Source organism: Triturus cristatus, chromosome 12, assembly GCF_964204655.1.
Source record: "Triturus cristatus chromosome 12, aTriCri1.1, whole genome shotgun sequence".
In the NCBI taxonomy this organism is placed as follows: domain Eukaryota; kingdom Metazoa; phylum Chordata; class Amphibia; order Caudata; family Salamandridae; genus Triturus; species Triturus cristatus.
In genome coordinates, this window is record NC_140595.1 from 685,954,521 (window position 1) to 685,980,446 (window position 25,926).

A 25,926-nucleotide genomic window follows, 5' to 3' on the forward strand; every position below is an offset into this window, starting at 1 on the left:
TGTCTCATACTATCTGGTCGACGCACGTTTCGGTGGCCTAACAATCTTCAGATGCCACCTTCCTCAGGACCTGTTGCTACGTGTGTTAATCACGGGCAAGGGTGGGGGCCTGAATTTTCTGAAAATCAATAAGATAATATTACTAAACATAATTTTGTGTAATATCATATACCATGTATCAATCCCACAGGAGAATGTGCAGTTTATCTCCAACACGTAATTAATTTAAATAACCCTTTTCACTGTCAGGTTAGCAATAGCGCTACTGAATTCATTGCCCTCTGAGTAGTATTACTAGTTTACTTAAATGGAAAGAAAAGAAAGTGAGAAAAACAGAATTGGTAAAAGGTAAGTGGAGTATATAGTCTTGGCTTCTAGTTCTACATCTATCCACCTATCATTCTGGGGAACTTTTTCACATGCTACATTTAATAGATATAAGAAAGAAATGCATGAATCTACCTGGTATCAGGCGACTGGGCTCACTGGTAGTAGTATAGGGACGTATAGTTTTCTGGGTTTCAAAAGAGATTTACTTGACTCTGGCTATTACTGTAAAAGATAATGGTGATTAGCTCGTCTCTTTATAGTTGGTGTATCATTGCTTGTCTGCATATTTGCCCAATATATCATTGTCCAACATACCTCCTATTTGTCTGAGTCACACTAAAACTGTAAAATGGGGCCATAGATTCGCCACGTAATCAGTTTTCGGGGTCTTTTTGTTTGAGGAGACTGGTTGCATTCAAAATACATGTGATCCCCAGGGAACCTGTATTTGATCATAAGAACTGAAGGTTATTATCTCTAAAGTTACTCATAGTAGGGGGTGGGGTGGATTGTGCCATTTATAGAGAAATCACTCTGTTTATAGAATGAAACCTACTTGTTCAGGACTATTCTCAGTCTTAACTTTTTTTCGTTCATTTTTAATTTTTATTCCCTTTTTCTGTATCTTGACGGCTGTGGCTGTCTTCGTCAAGGTTCTGCGTCTGTATCTTAATGCCTTGGCAAACGCTGATAAAGAAAATGGGATAAGGAGAAGGAGAAAATTAGCTATTTTTGTTTACCACGGAGCCAGTATATGCACATAAGTTCCTTGGCTCTAATCTACTATCCTTTCCCGTTTCGGTGATTGTGGCCCCCAACAATTTAGGGTATATATCATGCTGGTGATATTTTCCCTCTATGGCAACGCAATACTCGTAAACTGGAGTTTGTTCACTCTCCCCTCCGTGAGATAGTTACCTCCCAGAGCGCGAGGCATAGTTTCCCTTTTACCCACTACGTCTCGTTACGGTCCATAAAGCTTACTGTCTACGAGGTTTATTACAGGATAAACCAAATGCCCATTCCCCAAGATTACGTTAGAGCCCAGATGCGGACGGATTCGTATGAGGATTTCTCACCTGTCGGTTCATGGTGCATAATATTCTACGAAGGATCTTGACGTGGTCCGGCTCCGTGTAAGTCCAAGGCGATACTGTTGCCTTTTATATGCTTTCTGCCTAAAGCTAATTTTGAGGTGATTGATACAAGACACCTGCGGCTCGCTGTCGGCGGGCTGTACGTCATTTCCCGATACATGTCATTTTCGTGGGGTGTTCCTGATAACCTTGCCTCCATCTTGGAATGGTTTTAGGACAAATAGTGCCCTATTGCGACTCTGGTAAATCTCATGCTATTATTTGCCCCGTTCCTCTGTAGAGCCTGTAACGCGAAGTTATATCCATTCTATTTACTAGGCATGGTGCCAATATTTGTTTTTTTTGGCAAGCCCTAAGTGATACGTTAGCTATGTTTTTATTGAGAAATATTGGCGCCATGTTGGAATGGGTCAGTCCCGATATATATATGTCAGGCAGGATGACTATTTGTGCCGCGAATCTGAGACGACATAGTGAGTAAGGTAGATACCAGAAATATATTACGAATCGTATGACAATAGATTATAATAGATGCAGATATCTGTACAAAATGCTACTTGTATTAAACATACGATTAACCGTTGTATATCTGTACTGGGATTACATAGACATAACCTTAAATTCGATTCACTCGTGTCCCTTGTCCAGGTTGTGGTTTGTTTATAAACCCAACTTGGTTACAATACTATGTATGGACATCGTGTGAAATACAGTAGGTATTGATAGAGTGGCTTCTTAAGTCATAAGGTGGAATTAAGTGCGAAACATAAACGCCATTATTTAATTGAGAACTAATCTCAATGCTCCCAAATTGAGGTAGAAATAAAATGTAGCAAGATATATAAAATAGGCATAAATGATAGGAGGTGTATTACGCCTGACACTTCCTGAGTATGGACTCAGGCTTTCAGCTCTAATTGTAGATAATCTACCGGAACACATTTTGGCACGTAATGTGTGATGGCGTCTAGTTACTACACCACCACACTATTCGTCTCATACTGCTGTTTCTACTTCTTCTGCCTAGAAATGAGAAGTGGGACAATATTTATAATTTTATGGCAGCTTATTATGTATAGAAGCAGCAAATAGTCCATGGCATAATCGTCTTCTGCATAAAATGTAAAGATCCTTTAACCGGTATGCCACACTATTTCCTCGTTCAAACCGTTTTTAACTGTGTCTAGGGTATAAATCCAATAGTTCTCACGTGTTTTTCTCACTTTTTGTGTTTCCTTGCCCGGGATATTTTTTATCTTTTCAAGGATCAACCATCTTAGATTATTTTCATTATGGCACAGGTCTATGCAGTGTTGAACCATAGGGCTGAGTAGTTTTTTAGTTTTTATAGCAGATCTGTGCTCACTGTAGCGAGTTCTGAACTCGCGTCCTGTCTCCCCTAGGTATCCGAGAGCACAGGGGCACAGAATGAGGTACACAAGGTTGTGACTTCTACAATTGGTGAAGTCACGCAGTCTGCCTGCCTTTCCTTGATAGTTCCATGACTCCGTGACTAACGCGCTTTCACATGCAAAGCATGAGCCACATTTGTGGTTGCCTAGGATCGGTGGTCCTACTAGCGTAGTTTGTGAATTGACTTTTCTCTGTTTGGGCCTTGTATGGACCAGACTGTCCTTGATATTGCGATTTCTGCGATATGCAAGGATAGGCTTTTGGATGTTCTCTTGGTGCTCATCTGCATTGAGAATATGCCAGTTTTTGTTCAGGACCTTTTTTAGTTTAAAATTAAGAGTTGAGTGATTCACAACACAAACTAGTTTATCGTTGTTCGGACGCGTATTGCCTGCTAACAGGGCACCTCGGTTGTAATATCGTGCCCTCTTATAAGCGGATCTAATCAGACGTCTAGGGTAACCTCGTGCAATCAATCTCTGTTTCAAGTCCTCCCCATGTTTGTCATAGTCTTTGATATTGGAACAGTTACGTCGAATGCGCAAAAACTCTCCAAAGGGGATGGAGTCTTTTTGGCTATTCGGATGGTAACTGGAGTGTGCCAAAATGGTGTTTTTAGAAGTTGGTTTTCTATAGAAGTTGACAGAGATCTTACCATCATCCGATTGTATCATTATATCAAGGAACTCCACTGAAACCGTGCTTCTATGGCTGGTAAATTTCAAATTTTTGTCACTGGCATTTAACCATTCTATGAACGTAGTTAGGGTTTCATCATCTCCTCGCCAAATGAAAAAAATATCATCAATGAATCTATGCCATCTTAAAACATTCTCATAAAATGGAGCTATTTCATTGAAGATGTGTTTCAATTCGTACTCGCCCATGTAGTATATTGGCCACACTGGGGGCACAAGAGGCCCCCATGCTGGTCCCCTTAATCTGATGATAGAGGTCCCCTCTAAAGTCAAAGTAATTGTTTTTCAGCACTATTTCTAGACATTCCAATATGAAGTCATTTGGTCTTTCTCCCTGTGTTCTTTCTAGGAGAGTCTTGACTGCTTCCACTGCTTGTTGTTGTGGTATATTAGTGTATAGCGCTTCGATGTCGAGCGTGACTAAGATCTCATTATTGGGGTCATAAGGTACATGTTCGAGTTTGTTAATGATGTCCCGTGTGTCCTTGATATAGGATTTGTACTGAGTTGTAAGTGGGCATAGAAATGTGTCCACATATTTCGATAGTGGTTCAGTTAAGGAGTTGATGGCAGAGACTATTGGACGTAATGGTGGGTCCAACACATTCTTATGTGTTTTTGGCACACCGTACAGTGCTGGAATAATTGCATTAGTTTTGTTAAGAAACAAATATTCCTTTTCACATATAGTGTCATCTGCATAGGCTTTGCTCGTAGTACGGTCAACAAGGTCTTTCAACTTGGTCAGAGCCCCTGCTTTAATGGGCCTATAGTGCTCTGCCACATTTAACATTTGGTGAACTTTTTCCTCGTACTTATAGGTATCCATAAGGACAATGCCCCCACCTTTATCACAAGGTTTAATGGGGAGTTCTGGTGCATTTTGAAGTTTTAAAAGGGCAGTTCTTTCTCCAGTTGTTAGGTTGGGTTTACTCTGATGGTTATATTTCATAAGCTTGTTAATGTCATTAAGGACCAATTTTTCAAAAATGGCAACCTCAGGGCCCACCATTTCTAAAGTGGGTGTAAATATAGATTTTAATTTACATCCTGATAGATTGGTGTCAGGATCCCCATCATCTTTGCCCAAAAAGAATTTATTTAGGCGAATTTTCCTGAAGAAGGAAAAGATGTCCTGCATAAGTTTAAACTTATTACAGTGTGTATTCGGTACAAAGGATAGTCCCCTGCTCAGAATGGCTTCTTCCTCGGGTTTCAGTATATGGGTGGAAATGTTAAAAATAGGTATGGTGTCTGTCTTAGCTACAATATTCAGTTCTTCCAATATTGTTGGTTGCGAGTCCTCATGTACATTTGAGGAGGTTGAGGGTCCATTTGCTGATGGCCTCTCCTGTCCGACTTCGTGAATCTGTTTCTGTTCCGGCCTCGGCCTCTCCCTAAAAAAGGTGGGGGAGCTTGGTAGTAGGATTGGTGGTCTCCACCGAATAGCCAAAAAGACTCCATCCCCTTTGGAGAGTTTTTGCGCATTCGACGTAACTGTTCCAATATCAAAGACTATGACAAACATGGGGAGGACTTGAAACAGAGATTGATTGCACGAGGTTACCCTAGACGTCTGATTAGATCCGCTTATAAGAGGGCACGATATTACAACCGAGGTGCCCTGTTAGCAGGCAATACGCGTCCGAACAACGATAAACTAGTTTGTGTTGTGAATCACTCAACTCTTAATTTTAAACTAAAAAAGGTCCTGAACAAAAACTGGCATATTCTCAATGCAGATGAGCACCAAGAGAACATCCAAAAGCCTATCCTTGCATATCGCAGAAATCGCAATATCAAGGACAGTCTGGTCCATACAAGGCCCAAACAGAGAAAAGTCAATTCACAAACTACGCTAGTAGGACCACCGATCCTAGGCAACCACAAATGTGGCTCATGCTTTGCATGTGAAAGCGCGTTAGTCACTGAGTCATGGAACTATCAAGGAAAGGCAGGCAGACTGCGTGACTTCACCAATTGTAGAAGTCACAACCTTGTGTATCTCATTCTGTGCCCCTGTGCTCTCGGATACGTAGGGGAGACAGGACGCGAGTTCAGAACTCGCTACAGTGAGCACAGATCTGCTATAAAAACTAAAAAACTACTCAGCCCTATGGTTCAACACTGCATAGACCTGTGCCATAATGAAAATGATCTAAGATGGTTGATCCTTGAAAAGATAAAAAATATCCCGGGCAAGGAAACACAAAAAGTGAGAAAAACACGTGAGAACTATTGGATTTATACCCTAGACACAGTTAAAAACGGTTTGAACGAGGAAGTAGTGTGGCATACCGGTTAAAGGATCTTTACATTTTATGCAGAAGATGATTATGCCATGGACTATTTGCTGCTTCTATACATAATAAGCTGCCATACAATTATAAATATTGTCCCACTTCTCATTTCTAGGCAGAAGAAGTAGAAACCGCAGTATGAGACGAATAGTGTGGTGGTGTAGTAACTAGACGCCATCACACATTACGTGCCAAAATGTGTTCCGGTAGATTATCTACAATTAGAGCTGAAAGCCTGAGTCCATACTCAGGAAGTGTCAGGCGTAATACACCTCCTATCATTTATGCCTATTTTATATATCTTGCTACATTTTATTTCTACCTCAATTTGGGAGCATTGAGATTAGTTCTCAATTAAATAATGGCGTTTATGTTTCGCACTTAATTCCACCTTATGACTTAAGAAGCCACTCTATCAATACCTACTGTATTTCACACGATGTCCATACATAGTATTGTAACCAAGTTGGGTTTATAAACAAACCACAACCTGGACAAGGGACACGAGTGAATCGAATTTAAGGTTCTGTCTATGTAATCCCAGTACAGATATACAACGGTTAATCGTATGTTTAATACAAGTAGCATTTTGTACAGATATCTGCATCTATTATAATCTATTGTCATACGATTCGTAATATATTTCTGGTATCTACCTTACTCACTATGTCGTCTCAGATTCGCGGCACAAATAGTCATCCTGCCTGACATATATATATCGGGACTGACCCATTCCAACATGGCGCCAATATTTCTCAATAAAAACATAGCTAACGTATCACTTAGGGCTTGCCAAAAAAAACAAATATTGGCACCATGCCTAGTAAATAGAATGGATATAACTTCGCGTTACAGGCTCTACAGAGGAACGGGGCAAATAATAGCATGAGATTTACCAGAGTCGCAATAGGGCACTATTTGTCCTAAAACCATTCCAAGATGGAGGCAAGGTTATCAGGAACACCCCACGAAAATGACATGTATCGGGAAATGACGTACAGCCTGCCGACAGCGAGCCGCAGGTGTCTTGTATCAATCAATCACCTCAAAATTAGCTTTAGGCAGAAAGCATATAAAAGGCAACAGTATCGCCTTGGACTTGCACGGAGCCGGACCACGTCAAGATCCTTCGTAGAATATTATGCACCATGAACCGACAGGTGAGAAATCCTCATACGAATCCGTCCGCATCTGGGCTCTAACGTAATCTTGGGGAATGGGCATTTGGTTTATCCTGTAATAAACCTCGTAGACAGTAAGCTTTATGGACCGTAACGAGACGTAGTGGGTAAAAGGGAAACTATGCCTCGCGCTCTGGGAGGTAACTATCTCACGGAGGGGAGAGTGAACAAACTCCAGTTTACGAGTATTGCGTTGCCATAGAGGGAAAATATCACCAGCAGGATATATACCCTAAATTGTTGGGGGCCACAATCACCGAAACGGGAAAGGATAGTAGATTAGAGCCAAGGAACTTATGTGCATATACTGGCTCCGTGGTAAACAAAAATAGCTAATTTTCTCCTTCTCCTTATCCCATTTTCTTTATCAGCGTTTGCCAAGGCATTAAGATACAGACGCAGAACCTTGACGAAGACAGCCACAGCCGTCAAGATACAGAAAAAGGGAATAAAAATTAAAAATGAACGAAAAAAAGTTAAGACTGAGAATAGTCCTGAACAAGTAGGTTTCATTCTATAAACAGAGTGATTTCTCTATAAATGGCACAATCCACCCCACCCCCTACTATGAGTAACTTTAGAGATAATAACCTTCAGTTCTTATGGTCAAATACAGGTTCCCTGGGGATCACATGTATTTTGAATGCAACCAGTCTCCTCAAACAAAAAGACCCCGAAAACTGATTACGTGGCGAATCTATGGCCCCATTTTACAGTTTTAGTGTGACTCAGACAAATAGGAGGTATGTTGGACAATGATATATTGGGCAAATATGCAGACAAGCAATGATACACCAACTATAAAGAGACGAGCTAATCACCATTATCTTTTACAGTAATAGCCAGAGTCAAGTAAATCTCTTTTGAAACCCAGAAAACTATACGTCCCTATACTACTACCAGTGAGCCCAGTCGCCTGATACCAGGTAGATTCATGCATTTCTTTCTTATATCTATTAAATGTAGCATGTGAAAAAGTTCCCCAGAATGATAGGTGGATAGATGTAGAACTAGAAGCCAAGACTATATACTCCACTTACCTTTTACCAATTCTGTTTTTCTCACTTTCTTTTCTTTCCATTTAAGTAAACTAGTAATACTACTCAGAGGGCAATGAATTCAGTAGCGCTATTGCTAACCTGACAGTGAAAAGGGTTATTTAAATTAATTACGTGTTGGAGATAAACTGCACATTCTCCTGTGGGATTGATACATGGTATATGATATTACACAAAATTATGTTTAGTAATGTTATCTTATTGATTTTCAGAAAATTCAGGCCCCCACCCTTGCCCGTGATTAACACACGTAGCAACAGGTCCTGAGGAAGGTGGCATCTGAAGATTGTTAGGCCACCGAAACGTGCGTCGACCAGATAGTATGAGACACCCCAACGTTTAGTAATCTATTAGAGGACCCAGCGGCTTGCCCTGCCTTGGACGAGCTCTGCAATTGTTGTCCTTCTCTTTTGGGGTGCTGTATGTAAGGTGTTGTATGAATGTGATATGTATGTAGTAATTTTAGAGGTGTGATTGGTGTGGGGTTATTCTTATTTTTTGTGAATCATTGATGAAACTCACATGGTTTGATAATTAAAAAAAAACGCTTGTTTACACTCTGTATTTTATAAAAAAAGACAAAACCATTTACCAAAAAAGAGATGAATTGCACTGTATGAGAAAATAATGTGAAGAAGTAACTAATCAAGATGAAACAATGAAAAAATAACTATAAATAAAAAAAGTTATAAAAATGTACACATAGTTGTGATATCTGTTTCCATTTGTACCCACATTAAGTAAAGTAAGATAGGTCTAGAGGGATACTGTTTGGCATAGTTGATATTCTCCTTGCTTGCTGGTCCCAGCAGTCGGAAGGTAAATATATAGATTGTACATTGTGTTTTGTTCAACCAAATTTTATGCTTTCAACCCCGGAATGATTGTTGGAAGACATTTATCTCTTGTAGGAGTGGTATCACCGATAGTCCTGGAAGGTTTCTAGATAGTTTCTGAAATAATGCAAACTTAAGGTTGCAACTTTATTTTTCAAGAATAGAAGATGTATATTCATTGATCCTTTTGCTTGGTAAAGGATCCCCATTCAGTCCTTAGTGAGATCTTATGAAATGACCATCTGTAGTAGGGAATTTGTACAACATACAAACATGGTCTTATTGTAACTGACCTCCAGCTTATGAAGGCAGTAGCATGCTCCAGAGACCTTTCTTATGTGCTGTAGTCCAACACTAGTTTGCTCCAGCACAACTGTGGTGTCTGCTTATTGCATGATGGGCAAACGCAGGCTGTTCTGTTTTGGAGAACAAGCTCAAGGATTTGTTGTGGCTGGTCCAATGCTGCCTGTGCATTCATGATTCTTGGACAAGCTGCGCTGCATAGGGCAGCATGTCTGCTTGCAAATGTGTGAAGGGGCTGGAATAAAAAGCGCTCATTACACATGCGCAATCCATGGAGCCGATGCACCCCTGCCCTGGGCTGCTCTTTCTGCGCTCTTCCGTTGTTGTCACCAGCACAGCACTGAAAGCAAAACCAGCTGGCACATCTATCAGCTCGTCTCTTCACAGTTCTGGAGATTCAAAGAGCAGCTTTTCTCTCCTCCGGCTTACTGATGATAGTAGGTTGCCACCCTTGCGCCCCGTATGTACCATACTATGCTATATGATGAGCCGTACTATACCAGACCATGCTATACAATGACTGGCCATACCATAGCATACTATGCTATACAATGACAGATCATACTATACTATACCATACAATGACAAACCATACCATACAATGACAGCCCATACCATACTATAGTGAGAGGTGTGGCGCAGCAGCCAGTGCGGCTAACTCCAGAGCGCAGGGCTCACGGTTCGAATCCCGGCACTGGCGGCAGCTCCGCTCCGCATCATGTGACTCTGGGCAATAGCTCACTTGATCTCCCTGACTGACCCCAGCGCCTTGAGACCCTTAGGGGTGATTAGTTCATGCTTTACAAATACCGTATTATATTACTACTACACAATGACAGGCCATACCATATCACGCCAAATCATACAATACCATACCATACTAAACAAAAGATATAATAATTTGATTGTATTATAACATTATAGGCACGATCTCTTGGCTTTGCCAGGGCTTATTAGTGGGTGCAATAGGTTTGAAGATGTAAGGGGTGGCTGCTGCCTAGTTGATGCTCTGCTGCACCCTTCCTTCTCCGGGAAGTGTGTATAAATCTGTGTTTGCGTTAGTTTTGGAATGTGATGGTAGCCGGAAGGCTTTTGTCAGCTCTGCTGCTTATTGTTCTTGGACCTCATTGGATGTGAATGAGGTTGGCAGAGTTTTGCACCATGAACAAGTTTGTCTTTGTCCTTTCAGGACACCGCAATTCTACTCTTCCCCTTTGCTAGCACTAATGGCTATTGACAATTACCCCAGTAGTTAGAAATGTTCGCTGTTCTTTTATAAATGGGCTTCGGGCATTTCCCACATGCGAAAATGCCATGAACACGAATGGTTTTGGGGCAGCGCCGACGCCAATTTTACTGTGAAAAGCGTCCCTAAATATTTGTATGCCCTTGCGCAACACCTTAAACTGGCACAGGTAGGAAATGTTGAGAAAATGAACCTGCGGCTCAGGCAAGGACAATAAACCAACGCAGGTGACCATTCTGAAAATGTGTTTTTTGCACGAATGGTAGAATTGCGCATCTTTTGCATATCTTTTTTGTTACATGGAGTCCACACAAGACCTTCCTGTGCAGCTAACTTTTTTAGTTTTTGAAATGATTGTGATTGCGAGGGATGCCGTCGTCATCAAATACTTTATCTGGACTTTTCGCCCATAAAAGTAAACAGACAAATACAGTACATATAAAGTTAATAAAACACAGCACGGTAAAGCACACCATGCTTGTATCCTACCATAAAGATACCCAGTAATCAATACTATAAAATATTATTCATAGAAAGTAAATGACAGGATATCCCATTAAAATGTATCACTACAAATATTTACCGTTTAAATTAAAAAGTATATCACTTAAATTCCGGAAATCATTAATATCATATTTCAAGCACCCAGGAATCGAAAACTGGAGTAAGGAGAGGCAAGGTGAATAAATCAACCTTTTTATTCACTCCAGCGCCTTGCGTCTGATGGACCAACTCCAATGAAGCAACTTGGATAGCGCACAGACAACTGTCTGCTGGGATTCTGCACGGAGGAGCTGAATGGCAATCTCAAGATTGCGGCAGCCAAGTTGCTTACACAAAGGAATAATCTATCATTTCCTAGGGTAAATATAGCCCGGACAGCAAAAAACAAAGTGCACTAGAGATTCTTCTGACTGTTGAAAAACAGGACCTACAGTACTTACTGAAGTCGATTTATTCAATTTTTGCGAATAATGACATTAATGGTAGAGTGCCATTGCGAAATTTAAGAAAGCGAGACTTTGCAGCTAGAGTTAATAAAATCCAGAAAGGCTCCCATTGCACATTAGGTTTAAAATCTAAAAAGAGGGATGTAAGTGACCCCTCGGTCACATTCTGGAATTCGCTGCAGTGAACATGGGTCAAGTAAGCAACCTTAAGTGTTGTCGTGGATAAATGAGTAGTGGAAGCCGAGAAAGACAAAACTCCCCTAGACTAATTTGTAACAACAGCTTTTGGATATGAGAAAGCCAGGAAATTTTAGTATACTTATCCATTAAAACCACCTCTTCCAGGGCTCCATGATCATCTTGCACATCTTGAGAATACTTCAGCCCTCTCCAGTAAAGTTGGGCCTTATGTGTTCTTAAATTAAGACCTATATCTCGTTTTTGAGGTATTAGCGGAGTATTGTTCGGGAGATTTGTTAATGCTCTCAAAAACTTATTCTCCGCTACACCCAGTCTAGTTAGGTTCGAGGTGCCCCACACTTCAGCCCGTACATGGCTCTACCCTGGGCTTTAACTTTATACTAAAATCAAAACAAAAAGATCCACCTTGAAGGGGGGGGGGGGGGGAGTTTTTCGATATAGTGTCTTACTGTGTCAAGGCAGTGTGTTTCCTATCCTGGATTGGATGCACACAGTGTTTGCTTGAATACTCCTCACACACCAAAAGGGCCCTTGGTGTCATGCTTCATCATAGGGGTTTTCCTGTCCCGCTGCGGGACGGGGCATGCTACGACCTGCGACTACGCGGGAGCACTGATCTTACAGTACTGTATGTTGTGTAGGCGTCATGGTAGCAGAATGGTGGGTTAGGGTTAAACTACTCTTCTCGCACTGTGGAGTGCATGCCATGAATTTTTAAATCTAATTCCCAAGTGGTTAAACTCGCTGACCCTTTCTAAAGGGGAGCCCCCAATATAATCAGATCCCTAAATGTTTGTGAGGGCTAATAGTCATAAACTTGGTCATCAAATGATTTATTACAAGGCTACGTTCGGTGCAAAAGTCTTCAAATTTACTCACCAAATACTGTAGGCTTCTAAGGGTCTTTCAGATTGTGAAGGACATTTTTTACAGAATGTTTCACTTTTACAAATATCAGAAAGCTATGTTTTCCTGAGCAGTGTTTTTAAAAATTGTATTCACAATTGATATAATGCATGCTTTTTAGTACAAATGATATTGCCCTTTCCAAAGTACATAACCCTCCTGCTTTTATTTGTGTCCCCTGAATTGCTTGGAGTATATGAAACAATGACGATTTGCGCTTAGGAAATTACTACCAAAATAGACACACACTAGACCTTTGTTTTATTGAGGTGGAGGGGGATAAATCCTAAGTGAGGGAAACTATATTCCTGCCCAGTGCAAGAATGTCACGGTTCCCCTCTCCCCTTCTTGGCTGATCTTAAACCTGCTGTTTACCTCCAGTGTTGTCCAAATACATTTTTACCAGCCAGGAAAAAACTGACCACTGACCACTTAGTTAAGGACCATGGTCAGTCATTTTGGTTCTCACCATCCTTTTAGGTCTCGCCTTACCGTGCATGCCCTGTTACTGCAAAGTGTACTGTTTACCCAACGCTTAGAATTTGTTGATGGCATAGTCACTCTTCTTTTCTGCTTCTCAACTGGCCAGTGCAAGCCCGACGTTGCTTTCTTTTCTTTCTGAGGAGCATGGACCAAGCACAGATAGCTTCTCTTTAATTAGTGTCTGTCCACTACTCATGCTGTGATTCAGGTACTATTTGGACTTATCTCTCCATCCCACCCCTTCTCCATGTTTGGTTGTTACCTTCCTACTCACCCCTTCTCTGTTTTGCCTGTTTACTGCTCCCTGCCATCATTGCTTGATGGTCCCGCCTGCCCAAAAAAAGCGCCAAGGCGGAGCACTAGCTGGTAGCACTTTATATTTGACAATGCTATTTTCACGTTTGAGTCTCTTATTTTTTTGTTTTTTTTTTTACTGCTGGGACATCAGAGATGCAAATACATTTGTTGTGAAAGGCACTCCTTCTCCATGTTGCTGCCCCACTGCTCCTCCCCGTCATCGTTGCTTGATGGTCTCGGCCGCCTGCTGAAAAAAACATTCTGGTAGATCACTGACAGGTCACTGAAATGCTCCTCATCATTTTGTTAGGAGTGGGCTTGTTTTGGGGTTTCTTTTTTTTGCAGAATGAGTCGTACCAATTCTCTCCGTGGCCAGTCTACTGGTCTTGATTTGCCTCGATGTTTGTAAATCTGTCGGATTTGCGGCAGAGAGGCCTTTATATGAAGAAGCTCAGTTCCCCCAGCCTGCATGCATGGTGAACAGCTGCCTGATCAATGTCATTGTGGTTAGCTCTGGCAGAAGGGACAGCAAGCTGTTTTTAGGTTTCCCTTCCAAATATCTGTAGAACATCTAGCTGCACACACAGGTAAGTGCCAAGAAATGTTCTACACATGCGCCCTTTGGCATCTGGCTGCAGGGCTGGAAATGCCCACACACACAGTTCTAAACATTAATTTGCTCTGAGCATATCTGTAAATACAGGATGAATCACTATAGAATGAGAAAGCACTTTTACAGTGACTATTACAACTCGTCTCAAGGGGATTGTGCAGCACAAGGCCGCCGATTTGAAAGGTTGTGCTGCAGTGGGTCTTTGCACTCACTGCTGTGTGTTAAACCTGATAACAAACATTTTCAAAGGCAATAGGTCTCAACTACGAAAGAGTTTTTGTTTTTAACTAGGTTTTGTTCAACCATGTTGTACAGCTGCCAGGCTGATGTGCAATATGGCTGAAAGTAAAGGAAAAAAAGCATTATGACGCTGCTAATTCTAACCACATCATAGCACCCCCCCCCCCCCCTTTACTTTCAGGCATGCTGCACAGCAGCCACAATGCTCTATTACATGACTAAAACACATTGACAAAGCCAATAGCTCTCGCATAGGCGAGAGCAATTGGCTTTGCAAATTCTTGTTTCGATTGTCGATCAGACAGCAGAGCTGTCTGGTTGCAAAAGATCTACTGTGGGCTTACCCTATGCTCACCTGGGATTATAGCCCACCCATTGCTTACCCTTGGTTGGCTTATCTGTCACTGTCATTTGCGTACCTCTTATTCGCTGACTTACCATCTCTCTGATTGGCTGGATCTTTCAACTTCAAATATTTTTTATTTCCAAGTACAAATAATCCCAAAGCACGACTAGTTATGGCTATGAACAACCGCACATATGCTAGTCTTGTAAGGTAATAGTTGTAGGTACTTACCATCTAATGATCAAACTACTCAACAACCATAAATACAATTGAACAGCCAAAAACACACTAAAGGGAGGGCCTCAAGAGTCCAACAATTGTATTATAGAGCTTGTTCTCTTAATTTCTCCTCCTTTCACAAAGAACACCTAATTCTATGGTGTCGATCCCAATATACTCTTCCCCAAGACCAAGATGACATGGGAGCCATAGTATGAATTCTCAAAACAATTCTCTTGATCATTCTTCAAAATATCAATGAAACAGCCGGGCCATCGCGTTTCATCCTCTGAAAGATCTTCATCAGGGTTTATGTATTCCTTTGCAGCAATATCGCATCGAAGTCTAAGTGTGAGGAAATCAGTTCTACCAGATATTCTTGGAACACTTGTGTTGCTCCTATATTATCGTAGAACAATAACTGAAGGCCATGTATTAATAATGCAGCTTAATATCCACACCCCAATAGGTTCTGTAAGCTCCGACCGGGTAACACAATGTGCCACCACCGCCAAGTAAGAGTCAGTCATCAAAAAACAAAACATCTGGTCAAACAAGGTGTGATGGCGGAAAAGGGTCTGGTGTAGAAAGGTGAGAAGACATAAGCCTAGGGATGAGGAGGCAAAGGAAAGTTATCAGGTGGAAAAAAGAGAAGAATGTGTGAAGAACATGAGGCAAAAAAAGGATGCAGTGGGAGAAATAAGACATATTACAGAGATAACGTGCACTGGAGAAAACATTTGGAATGGGGTAGAAAAATAGCATTAGGAAAGGGTAGGATTAGGAAAGGATAGGATAAGGAAAGGCGTGGAGGACAACCAAGATGGCATGAGTGAGTAGAAATCAAAGAAAAAAATGAACAAGGCCTTACACGGTAAGGCTCATGAGTGTTTGGTGGAGGGCTTTGGTCACTGTTGTAGCCTCGTGTGACCAGAGCCTTTGTATAAAGAGCTGTAACAGAGCATCTTGACCAAGCTTTGGCACTCCTGCGTTCACTACAGGTGTCAGCTGCTGCTGAGCCCAAATAGGAGGAGCTCAGCATGATGGTCTCTCCCCAGCAGCAACAGAAAGGATCATTTTCTGGGGGAGGGGTGGGTATCATCGTTGATGAAAGGGAAGACCTTCAAGACTGAGTCAGCAAGATGACTGACGCGACAAACCGCAAACAGAGCATGCTCACGAAGCAACGACTATTAAAAACCAGTCGAGACTTCTTATACAATTCAGTGTATGTTGGAAAAGTATAAATCTAAAAGATCCTATCCCAGCACAACAAACTAAGAAACTCTGAATTGGCCATCCAAAAAGTGCTTTGAGGCCTCGTTAGGGGTTGCAGTGTGCTACACGCGTGCTACAATACTATAAAAACATCAAGGATAATATTTGGTGAAGGCTTCTATATACCACCCAGTACATGCTGGGATTTGTAATCTTACTGTAGCTCAACCGCAGTGCCAATTATAAAAGCCTGTTCAATTAAAGCCTATGAATGAAACACAGGATCCCAAGACACATGGTGCCATCTAAATTTAAGTTGTTCTGCGTACTTGCTAGCTGTGGTAAAGCATGAGTGTAATAGAGCCTACGATAATTCAGGTGGAGTAAATAAAATAGACAAGTAGGCACGTTAGTGCAAATTGCTTGCATGCATTAGTTTATGAGAATGTGTTACCGGTTATACAAGAAAATGATGCATTTCCGAAAAAACACAAGTAATGTCTTGCTAGCTGTGGTAACTGAGGGGTGTGCGGATAGAACTTCACAAAGCTTACACCGGGAGACAACCTAATAAAACATTTATTTGATACACATGCTTTAGCTTTTGGGAAGACTATACCACCCCTACCAGCCCTCAGTGCACTCTGCCTAGACAAATATTGTGACAGATACTCGCATACTTTAGGGTCATAAATATAGCAGAAGGGCGCATGATGTTCCATGGAAGATGCCGTTTTAGAAAAAGGTTCAATAGAAGATTTTTCATTGGGGCAGTACTTAATTTGAGCATGTGATTTGTGTGCTGTGGAAAGTGCTCAGTCTGAGGTAACACTTTAGGGAAGTGCTCGATTTCATTAATGCACAGCGGTGGATCCCAAAAAGCATATGCCTACATTAAATGAAAATCTCACAAAGCAGAGCGTCCCTGAACCGAGTCCCGTGCTAATAAAGCATGAACAAAGCACACAAACAAACCCTTGAGCGAAGTGATGGTTGTGAAACCTAAAAGCATACACATACATGAAATGAAAATCGCAGAAAGTGCGGCATCTAAAGTAAATCGCACCAAGCGTGGTGCTCCTGAACCGAGTCCTGTGCTAATGAAGCATAAACAAACCACACGAACAACACAACACTGTCAGAATAAGCGCGTTAGTTTTAAAACCCCACATACACAACAAGACAAACTAAAATAATAGTCCAATGGAAGTAACCTAAATCAGCAGAAGAGAAATAATACATGTAACAGGGGCAGTGTGCATGGGCATGACTGACTCACCAATCGGAGGGACACATGTAAAAGATTCACCACAGAAAACCAAGAAATTTTAAGACGCACGAAAGAACGAATAAAAACCGATGGTTGTACCAAAACCCCATAGAGCAGATACAGCATGTCTCAAACGAGACAGCTCATGCGCTGCCTATGTGAGACCTAAAAAAAATGCTAGACCACGTCAATGGCATATAAGTGATAGTAATGGTGGAATCTGTTTCATGGTATGGTATTGTATCCAGGGGTCAATGTGAGTAGTTGTGGACAGATAACAAAATATTGACGTTCAATTTTAACCAACGAGGAATGAAGGGTGTAATGGGTGATTGGTTAAATGTGGGCATATCTGCCCATTCTTGACTGAAGGTCACAGACTGGATTTATCATTAAACTGGCTCCATGTGCTATGGGAGTGTACCATGTTTTGTGGGAGATGTGGTAGTAAGGTGGGAAGCAGACTTGAGTGGAACTGTTGAAAGAAATATGCAACAAGGTGTTTAGTTTGACACTGGGATGGATAGAGGTGTTCATGCATCAAATTGAATTGAAGGTGGATGCTGCCCCAAGGTGGCTCAAAGTGAGGAATGTGGCTTGATGGCATTCTTCAGTTATTGGATGATCCACCGAGAAAAGGTTAGGCGAGGAGTTGGTATCTGAGATCGGGTTATTGGTAAGAGGAGGCAAAGTATTTCTCCTACTAGACTACATAGGCACTCACTATATTGGCCAACACTGGGTCCTTTGGCAGATGGCTCATTTTGTATTAGAGTTTGTAAGTTTATGTTTGTGTGCTCGAGTGTGTGTTTTACGGGGACAGTTGCTTTCCATGCTTCTTAGGGTGTTTTAAGATGGAAATATTTGGTACCTGGGTGGGCGTGTAAGCTAAAGTGTTGTATGGGAGATAGAACTTGGTTTGTCTGTAAGGTAGCAGATATGTCTGATCTTGTATTTGTATGTCCTTAATATCATCTTCAACACAACTTTGTTGTTTTTCTTTTTGTGTGGATTTGCATCTTTTTATGTAACTGATAGTTTTGGGTGTGTTTGGTGAAAGAGATCTGGGAGGAACATTTAGCGCTCGTTTTTTTTTTTTTTGCGATTCACTAATTTTAAGGGAACTGCTAACTTCGGAAGAAACTGCAACAAGGGAATAGACTTTACAATAGTGTTTGCGTGGCTGTTGAAATTCCAGTGGATTCCTCTCTAGATTTAGCACCTCCTCAAGGAATCCGAGGATGTTTAGCTACCGGGCACCTCTTAAATTAGGACCCCGTTGTAAGTGATTTGAGCGCAATATCCCCCCAGCGCCTTGAGTCCCTCACGGGTGAGTAGCACGCTTTACAAATCCCAGATTGATTGATTGTGGTTCAGCGCTCAGGCAGGGACTGGGAGCCTGGGCATGTTCTCCACCCAGGCTGTAATGCAAAGTGCTCATGAATGTTTGGCCGGCTGTGCCCGAGACGGCCGGCCAAACATTCATGTACACCTACATAGTGCTACCACTCCTCCCCCTGCTCTGAGAGCAGAGCAGCCCTGCCCCGCCCGCAAAGCTGCTGCAGTAGGACCAAATAAAATGATAAACACAAGTTATTATAATTTTATGTGTCCTTTATTCACAATGCTGCAAATCAGTGGGGCGACGCTCCTCCGCCTTAGTGGAGGAGCCACCACTGGTTGCACCCACTTTCTCACAGCATCCTTCCTCCTCTCCTGGTCCTTTGCGTACATCTTCAATGCATTGTGTTCATCTCTCTGACTCAGTAGCACACTCATTACCTCCCTAATATATCGATCACTGTCCCCAGCTGAGATCTGAAATTTTGTGCCAGCTGCCATGGAATAATTTATGAACTGTGTAAATCTAGCACCACTGGGTCCCATTGGGCTCAGGGTGTCTGACAGCCTCCATTCTGCACTCTCCCAGGGGTTATCCTAGCCTTATGGAACTGAGTGAGTCAGTAAGAAAGGCAATGTGCGCTTGAGTTGTAAGCAAAAGATTGGGATAGAAAGGTTGATGAAGGACATGGAATTTGGGAGTGGCATTTCCATGTATCCATTACTGAAATAAACCACTATTTTGGCTGTTTGGCCAATAAAAGTCAAATACAGAAGCCCCTACATCTATATTAGTGTGGCATTTACTCAACTACTTCACTAGGGCAATATATTGAAGGATTTGTATATATGGACTTCTCCACAGGTAGTGGGTGGATCCATCGTGAATCCTTGCATTGCCAATTTCATGTAAGTAGGTGCATATTCATCCAACAATATGAAAATCCTGCCTTTACTGGAAGTGGTGCAATGGCCTTCTTAGGAAGGAGTTGAGGTCACAAGAGGACGATTTGCGTTTGATTGGAAAATTTGCCGTATGAGTGGTGCAATACTGCCTCCCCGTCGAATTGTCTGGTGTGGACAGCCCACACAAGCAGCCTTCCGTCTGCCTTCACTTCAACAGCTGCACCCACAAACTGATGTCTCCCCTGGCAACAAGCAGGTGAACCACTGGAGAAATAAAAAGTGGGTTTGCGGCTTGCCTGAGGGAGGCTGGGGGGATTCAGGAATTGAGTTTAAGGTGCCGGCTTGGCCATAGTGAGAAGAGATGTATGAAAATTGGCCCCACAGCCTGTACGGCTGTTTCTATAGAGTGGGTACTTTCTGCGCCTGGACCATTGTACCTCTCGTAAGCATCTGCAGCTCCCTGACCCCCTCTCTATAACCTTCTGGCCACCTGCACTCTGTCCAAACCTCTCCAGTAACAAAGCCCCAAATTTGTTGCTGTGGGGACCTAATCTCCTCCCTTCATTAGCCTTATCACAAAAAAACTCTGTACCCGATTATAACTTCTTACGTTGGTGACCAGTGCAGGAATTGAGGGGGTGCCAGCCTGATCCTTGGAATTGGCAGCTATTGTTTGACCCAGAGCCACGTCAGCCCTAGTGAACTCTGCTGAATTTGCATATCTACCTGACCTAGCGATGCTCAGAAGCACCCGCTCTTTGTCTTCTATTTTGCCAGTGCAGCAACCTGCAAGGCGTAGGAGTTTTCTTAATTTCATTTCGGGCTGGGTTCAACACAAATGCCTCACTTAAGGGGCCATCAGCACTCCTATTGCTCACCGTGACTAGGAGCTAACTGCCAATGCCACAGTTCTATGGAGGGAAACAAACGCACACTGCTTATAACACTGAAATTGCCTAAGAGACTAACTTTGATTTGGAGGCAGGTTTCAAACTCTGTCACCCTTTCGTCCTCTCCCCCTTCCTGAAGAGCTATATATGCCCTGTAAGAATGCCAGACGGATATGTCCGTAGCATTAATTACACTAATAACCGATTATATAGCACTTACACATGTACTTTCCTTTTATTTAATTTATTTCATAGCACTACTCGCACCTGTGTAGGCAGGCAGATTTTTACATCACATAGATAATATACCAAGGCAATGAATCGTACAAGTTTGTCAGTCTATAGACCGGATATTTTACTTAAGACAATGATGACTGCAACACGTGCGAACGAGACCAGTATCAACTTTATTGATTTAACTTTATCAACATTCCAAATCCGCTAACGCGACAAACCAACGTAGCGCCCAGAGGGACGTTGTCTAATGGTAGACAACGCATGATGGATTCTTGATAAACACACTCCTCGGGTTCAGAGAGTGATACCTCTGTGGCACACAACTTGTTCAACCCCCGTGTACACCTGGCTAGTGCACGTCCAAGTTTCAACTATCATATACAACACGTGCGAGCCATATAATATCCTTGTTGAGAGGTACTACATTATGAGAGTGGTTGTTATGGAGAAACAAAAAACAGGATTTGAAGCGTGTGGGGTCTACAGAACACAATGTTCTAGGTTGTCTGTACTATTAACTTTATTGATACCCAAAGGAACCCTTTTAAGCAGCCATGCTGGTTCATACCTCACTGTGGTTTATGACCAAAATGGACACTTATGACCTGCAGGCAACACAGTGTGATCAGTGACAAAAGCACTAACCCACTGAGCTATTTATATAAAATACAAATCTGTGACCTTCACGTTACGCTTTCTGCTTTGTAGGAGACTCATTAACCACTAGAGTCTCCTTATATTGTGGCATTTGCTGGATACACAAAGGTCTCTACAGCAGGTGCTTTAGACTAAAAGAGATTTTAAAATGCAGGATGTTTGTGCCAAATTAAGTACGCTAGAACAGACTTGCTGTCCGATTTGCGCCAGTTCCCAAATTCTTTGGGGCCGAGATTTTTTAAAATAAAATGCAAGTTAACTGAAAGACCCTCCCCCTCGCAACTTCACCCCTTTCTGCTACACACCATCACCCCATTTTATGGCATCTTGGATCACATTTTGTCCATGTCCATCACTGTTGCTGACAGAAGTGGGTTCAGATGCACTGCGTCCAACGACCTCGGCACCACCCCAAAAAGCACACACTGGACTATGCGGCAGTGCTTATGGACATATTATATATATTTCTATTAAATACTTGTGGTCATTTTATCATGGTTACTTACTGTGCCCCCACTATCATCGGTGTGGTTGGGAGCATCAGCCAAGAGGAGACCCCGCCCTCTGGGAGCAGCTGCTGCTTGTATACAAGGAAGTCAAACATTTACACTGGCTCCTGCAGCCGCTGCCCAGGAATGTGGCCGGCGCTCCTGGGCTCACCCTCTGAGGGGGCTTATGCTTACTCTGTGGGCTGTTGAGATTTTTTTTAATGTTTCCCTTTTTGTATATCTTTGAAGCTGCTGCAAAATAATAGTAGCGCTTTACAAAACACCCAAATAAGTAAACTGCGAGACCGGAAAGCCCCTCTCTCTTCCCCCAGGCATCGCATGCCCGACGACGCCCCCCCCTCTCCCCCGGATATGTTGAGATTGGAAGTTGTGGCCTCCAAGTATGACGTGCATAAAAGTACATTGTTGTTCACTCTTCTCGGAATGTGGTCGGCGGATGTGTGCATGAGATCTGTCTGTCAGCCATGCTCATGCATCCGAAAGGAAGGGCGAGCGCTCCCCTCTTCCTGCAGTGGCAGGTGTCTGTGCTGACCTGTAATTTGAGGCTCGTAATGCACATTTTCTGTGTATGTTTGTAATGTATACTTTTTTAAGAGCTTCCGTCGACTTTGCCAAGTCTTTCTTACAATAAGGAACTGCTGTGCTGCACTAATGTGTTGAACTCAGTGGTCGAAGTGGGGAAAACAGTAGGGGAACCGTGGGCGGAGACTCAGGGGGCGGGAATAAGCAGAGGATTGGATTTGTGGGCGGAGACAGGTGTGGCTAGAAATAGCAAAACATACCAATTTTTTGAACGTATGTGCAAAGGTTGACTGGTCGCCTTTCTCACCGCTGCATTTGCATATTGCAATGGAATTAATGAGGCGAAAGCTTTGCAGGGACTGTTAGTATGTGTAAAAATAATGCAGTATCAGAAAATGTACTACATAACCCCAGTCTTTTTTGCTGCATAATTTAGTCAACACTGCAACATAATGTTGTCCTCCATTGCTGCATAATTGCAATGGCCCCAACGCAGGCAGCACATGCTAAAAGTGCTTGTGTATGAAGCAGAGACAATGACATTTGTGAGCTTAGGGACATATTTATGGGAATGGTGGCGCAGGGCAAGTTACTTTGCTGCGCTACCCTGTATCACAGGGAAAGGGCAAGAATGCACAGTATTTATCCAATATGGTGCATTCCTGTCTTTTCCCCCTGCGCTGGCGCCATTTCGACAGCCTAGCGTCAATGCAGGCACACTTGCCCCATGGTGCAAGGGGGCCTCCTTTGCATGCAGGATTGGGGGCACCTTCCTGTACAAAAACAACCCTGAGAGGCTTTTTCCTCTTTCTATGTGTGCTGCAGAATAAAGCACACTTTGAAAGAGGAAATAACAAGGAGAAATAAAGATATTTCTCCTAGTTATGCCTCCCCTGGGAAGGTGCAAGATTTTGACGCATTCCCAGGATTACAAGTCCTTGTAAATCTGTGAATGCATCAAAAACTGTGGGAGTTGTGTGGGAGACTTTTATTGTTGCAGGAAAACTACTGGGTTCACAAGAAACTATACCGTGATTTATGCGTTTTTAAGAGTGTCATTATGCTGCACAGTTCTGCTGGTTTTGTTACTGGGGGGCCGATTTAGCAGCATTGCTGCAAAACCAGTCCCCAGTTACAAAACCAGTCTCCCATGCAACACCTACCGCAACACCACCCTTGCACACAGTAAGGCAATGCAGTAGTTTGTGCTGCGTTGCACTAGTCCATATCTATGAAGCCGTTCAAAGACATGCAAAGTGGCTTTACGTGGCTTTAAAATATGACTTGGAGCTTTGCATTGTGCATGTACCACGTTGCAAGGTGCAAGCATGACACAAGGCCCTTAAACATGCCCCTTAGTCTGGTGTGCATGCAAATCCTGCATTGCGAATCCCTGGTGAGTTGCATTAGTACTACTGGAACAAGGCCAATGGAGACACCAATGGGTGAGGCGGACTGGCCTCAAGGGTCCTGTGACCTCAGTGACAAAGTCACTGCTGCTCTAGGGTGTGCTGCTTCATAGGCCTGCCCACAAGACTGGAGGTGAACTTCAGTATGGATTGTGGTGGACAGGGCTTCAAGGTTAACCAACACTGGCCACCGATAGGGTTCACCTGCTGGTGCTGAGACCAGGGCTTCTAAGGTCTAGTAGGGTCTTCTAAGGTCTATCATGGGAATGTGCTCCCTCGGGAGTGGCCTGAAGGCTGAACCAGGTTCCCCAGTTCCAAATTTGGTAGCTCTGGCCATAGTCCCACATCCTATCCCCACCGAACACCCTTCTGCCCCACTGAGTGAAACTCGCACTGTCTTCAGCTACAACCCAATTCTGCCCCATTATAAACACCTGGATGTGACTCATTTCAAATTATGCACTGCCTGAAAAAAAGTAACAACATTCTGGGAAAAGCAAACACTCGTAGGGAATGCAGGATTATGTAACGCATGCAAAATATAAGCAGGAACTACATGTTACCTTAACGCTTTTACTCTCATTGTTCAGAAATCAATGAGTATTTTTTGTCTCCGACATTTAGGACATGAATATAGGGCTCCTCCTGTACACATGTGTTAACCATGGCTCAGAAGACAAAGGAACTCTTCAAGAGAATCTGATCTGACTCCCGGAAACCCACAAGAGCTCCTTCATATTCATGTCAGGCAGCTAGCTGCTCAAACATAGTATAGCACTTATGTATTCAAGTGTCCTGCAAAGAAGAATGAGTGCGAGTAAGTAAATGTGGGTGCGAATGATTGAATGCATAAATGTAACTGAGCATGAGTGAGAGTGTATGTGGATGAAAGTGAGAGAAAGTGAGTGAGAAGGAGTCACGTAGAGTAAGTGAAACTGTAAGTTAGAATGAGGTAATCAGAGTAGGAAAAAGTGAGACTGAGTGAGAGTGCGAGTGAGAATGTTATACCGAATGTTTGAGTGAGTGCAAGTGAGCAATTTTGAGTAAAAGGGAAAGTAAATGAGAATGAATAATGGGGGTAGTGAGATAACAACATGTGAGCAAGCATGACAAAACACAGGCCTTGGCAAAGTGGAGGTAAATATTTACTTATGGGAGTAACATATTGTGCATCTTGGAAAAAAAATGTGGTGAACTCCTGGGGAGCATCAGGCTATGTTGGCTTGGCACAGTGATGGCTTTTGAGAGAATGTGTGTAAAAATGGGGTGTTGAAAATAAAATGCAGTATTTAACCCTATAGTTTTTTTTCAAAATTATCTTGGGAGTAGCAACACCCTTAAAAAAAAAAAAAAAAGGCACGCCTACTCGCTTTGTACGCTCAAGTTCAGCTTTAGCATTACGCTACACTACTCTCAAGCATCACCAGCCGTGGTGAGAAAGGGTATTGTGCAAAACCGACACAGTTAAATAGTTTATACATTTTACTGTTCCATTGGCATAACACTCAGAAAAAGAAAACCTGTCGCAGTTTTTTATTGATCCTTCGCTTTAAAGTGGATCCGCGAAACTACTATTCCTCTCCTTACCGGACTACCAATAAAGTGATAATATATCTTTTGGGCTCTCGCTACCGGCTTTCTGACTTTATCTGCTTTATATGGTGTCATGTTTTGAATACGAATAAGACTTTCACCAACAAACAGCTCCAGCATTATTCGGGCGCTGAGAGAAACACGTGACTGACTAGCAGAATTTTCTGCTAGCGATTTCATACTCCTCTGTCTTGGATGACAGGCCAAGTTTAAAAGAGGTCATATTTTACTTTTACTTTCTGAGTTTATATTTCAGTGATAGCAGTAACTAGCACATACCTTTCAGCATAATAATGACTGCCTCTTAGAATGTAATGGGACTGAAGACAGTTGGATTGCTTTCTCTGACCATTAAAGCATGTGAATAATTCGCAAGAATTCTAATGAAAGTCGATAAAGCCAGCAGCAGTGTTACGCCATTTCTGCTAACGTTTAACCTCCGTATTATAGATAGAAAAAGGGATGCTCGGGACAAGAGAATAATGCACAAACGAAAGATTAGCTTTGCCATTCTTTCGCAGAACGTCCCGCTATACTAGCACAGCAGGACTTCCTCATGCTAAATGTTCCCCTTGTTTTACGGTATTCTAGACGAGGAAAATGCAAGACAATCCAAGAACAGACAAGACATTATTCCACATTTACGTTTTTCATACG

General features: G+C 42.5%; 1 protein-coding gene across 1 annotated transcript in view; it reads left to right on the forward strand.

The window, feature by feature from the left end:
- The window catches only part of LOC146780092 (polyunsaturated fatty acid lipoxygenase ALOX12-like), a 193,821-nt gene that overhangs the window by 54,127 nt on the left and 113,768 nt on the right, over positions 1-25,926 (forward strand). The window lies entirely within an intron of this gene.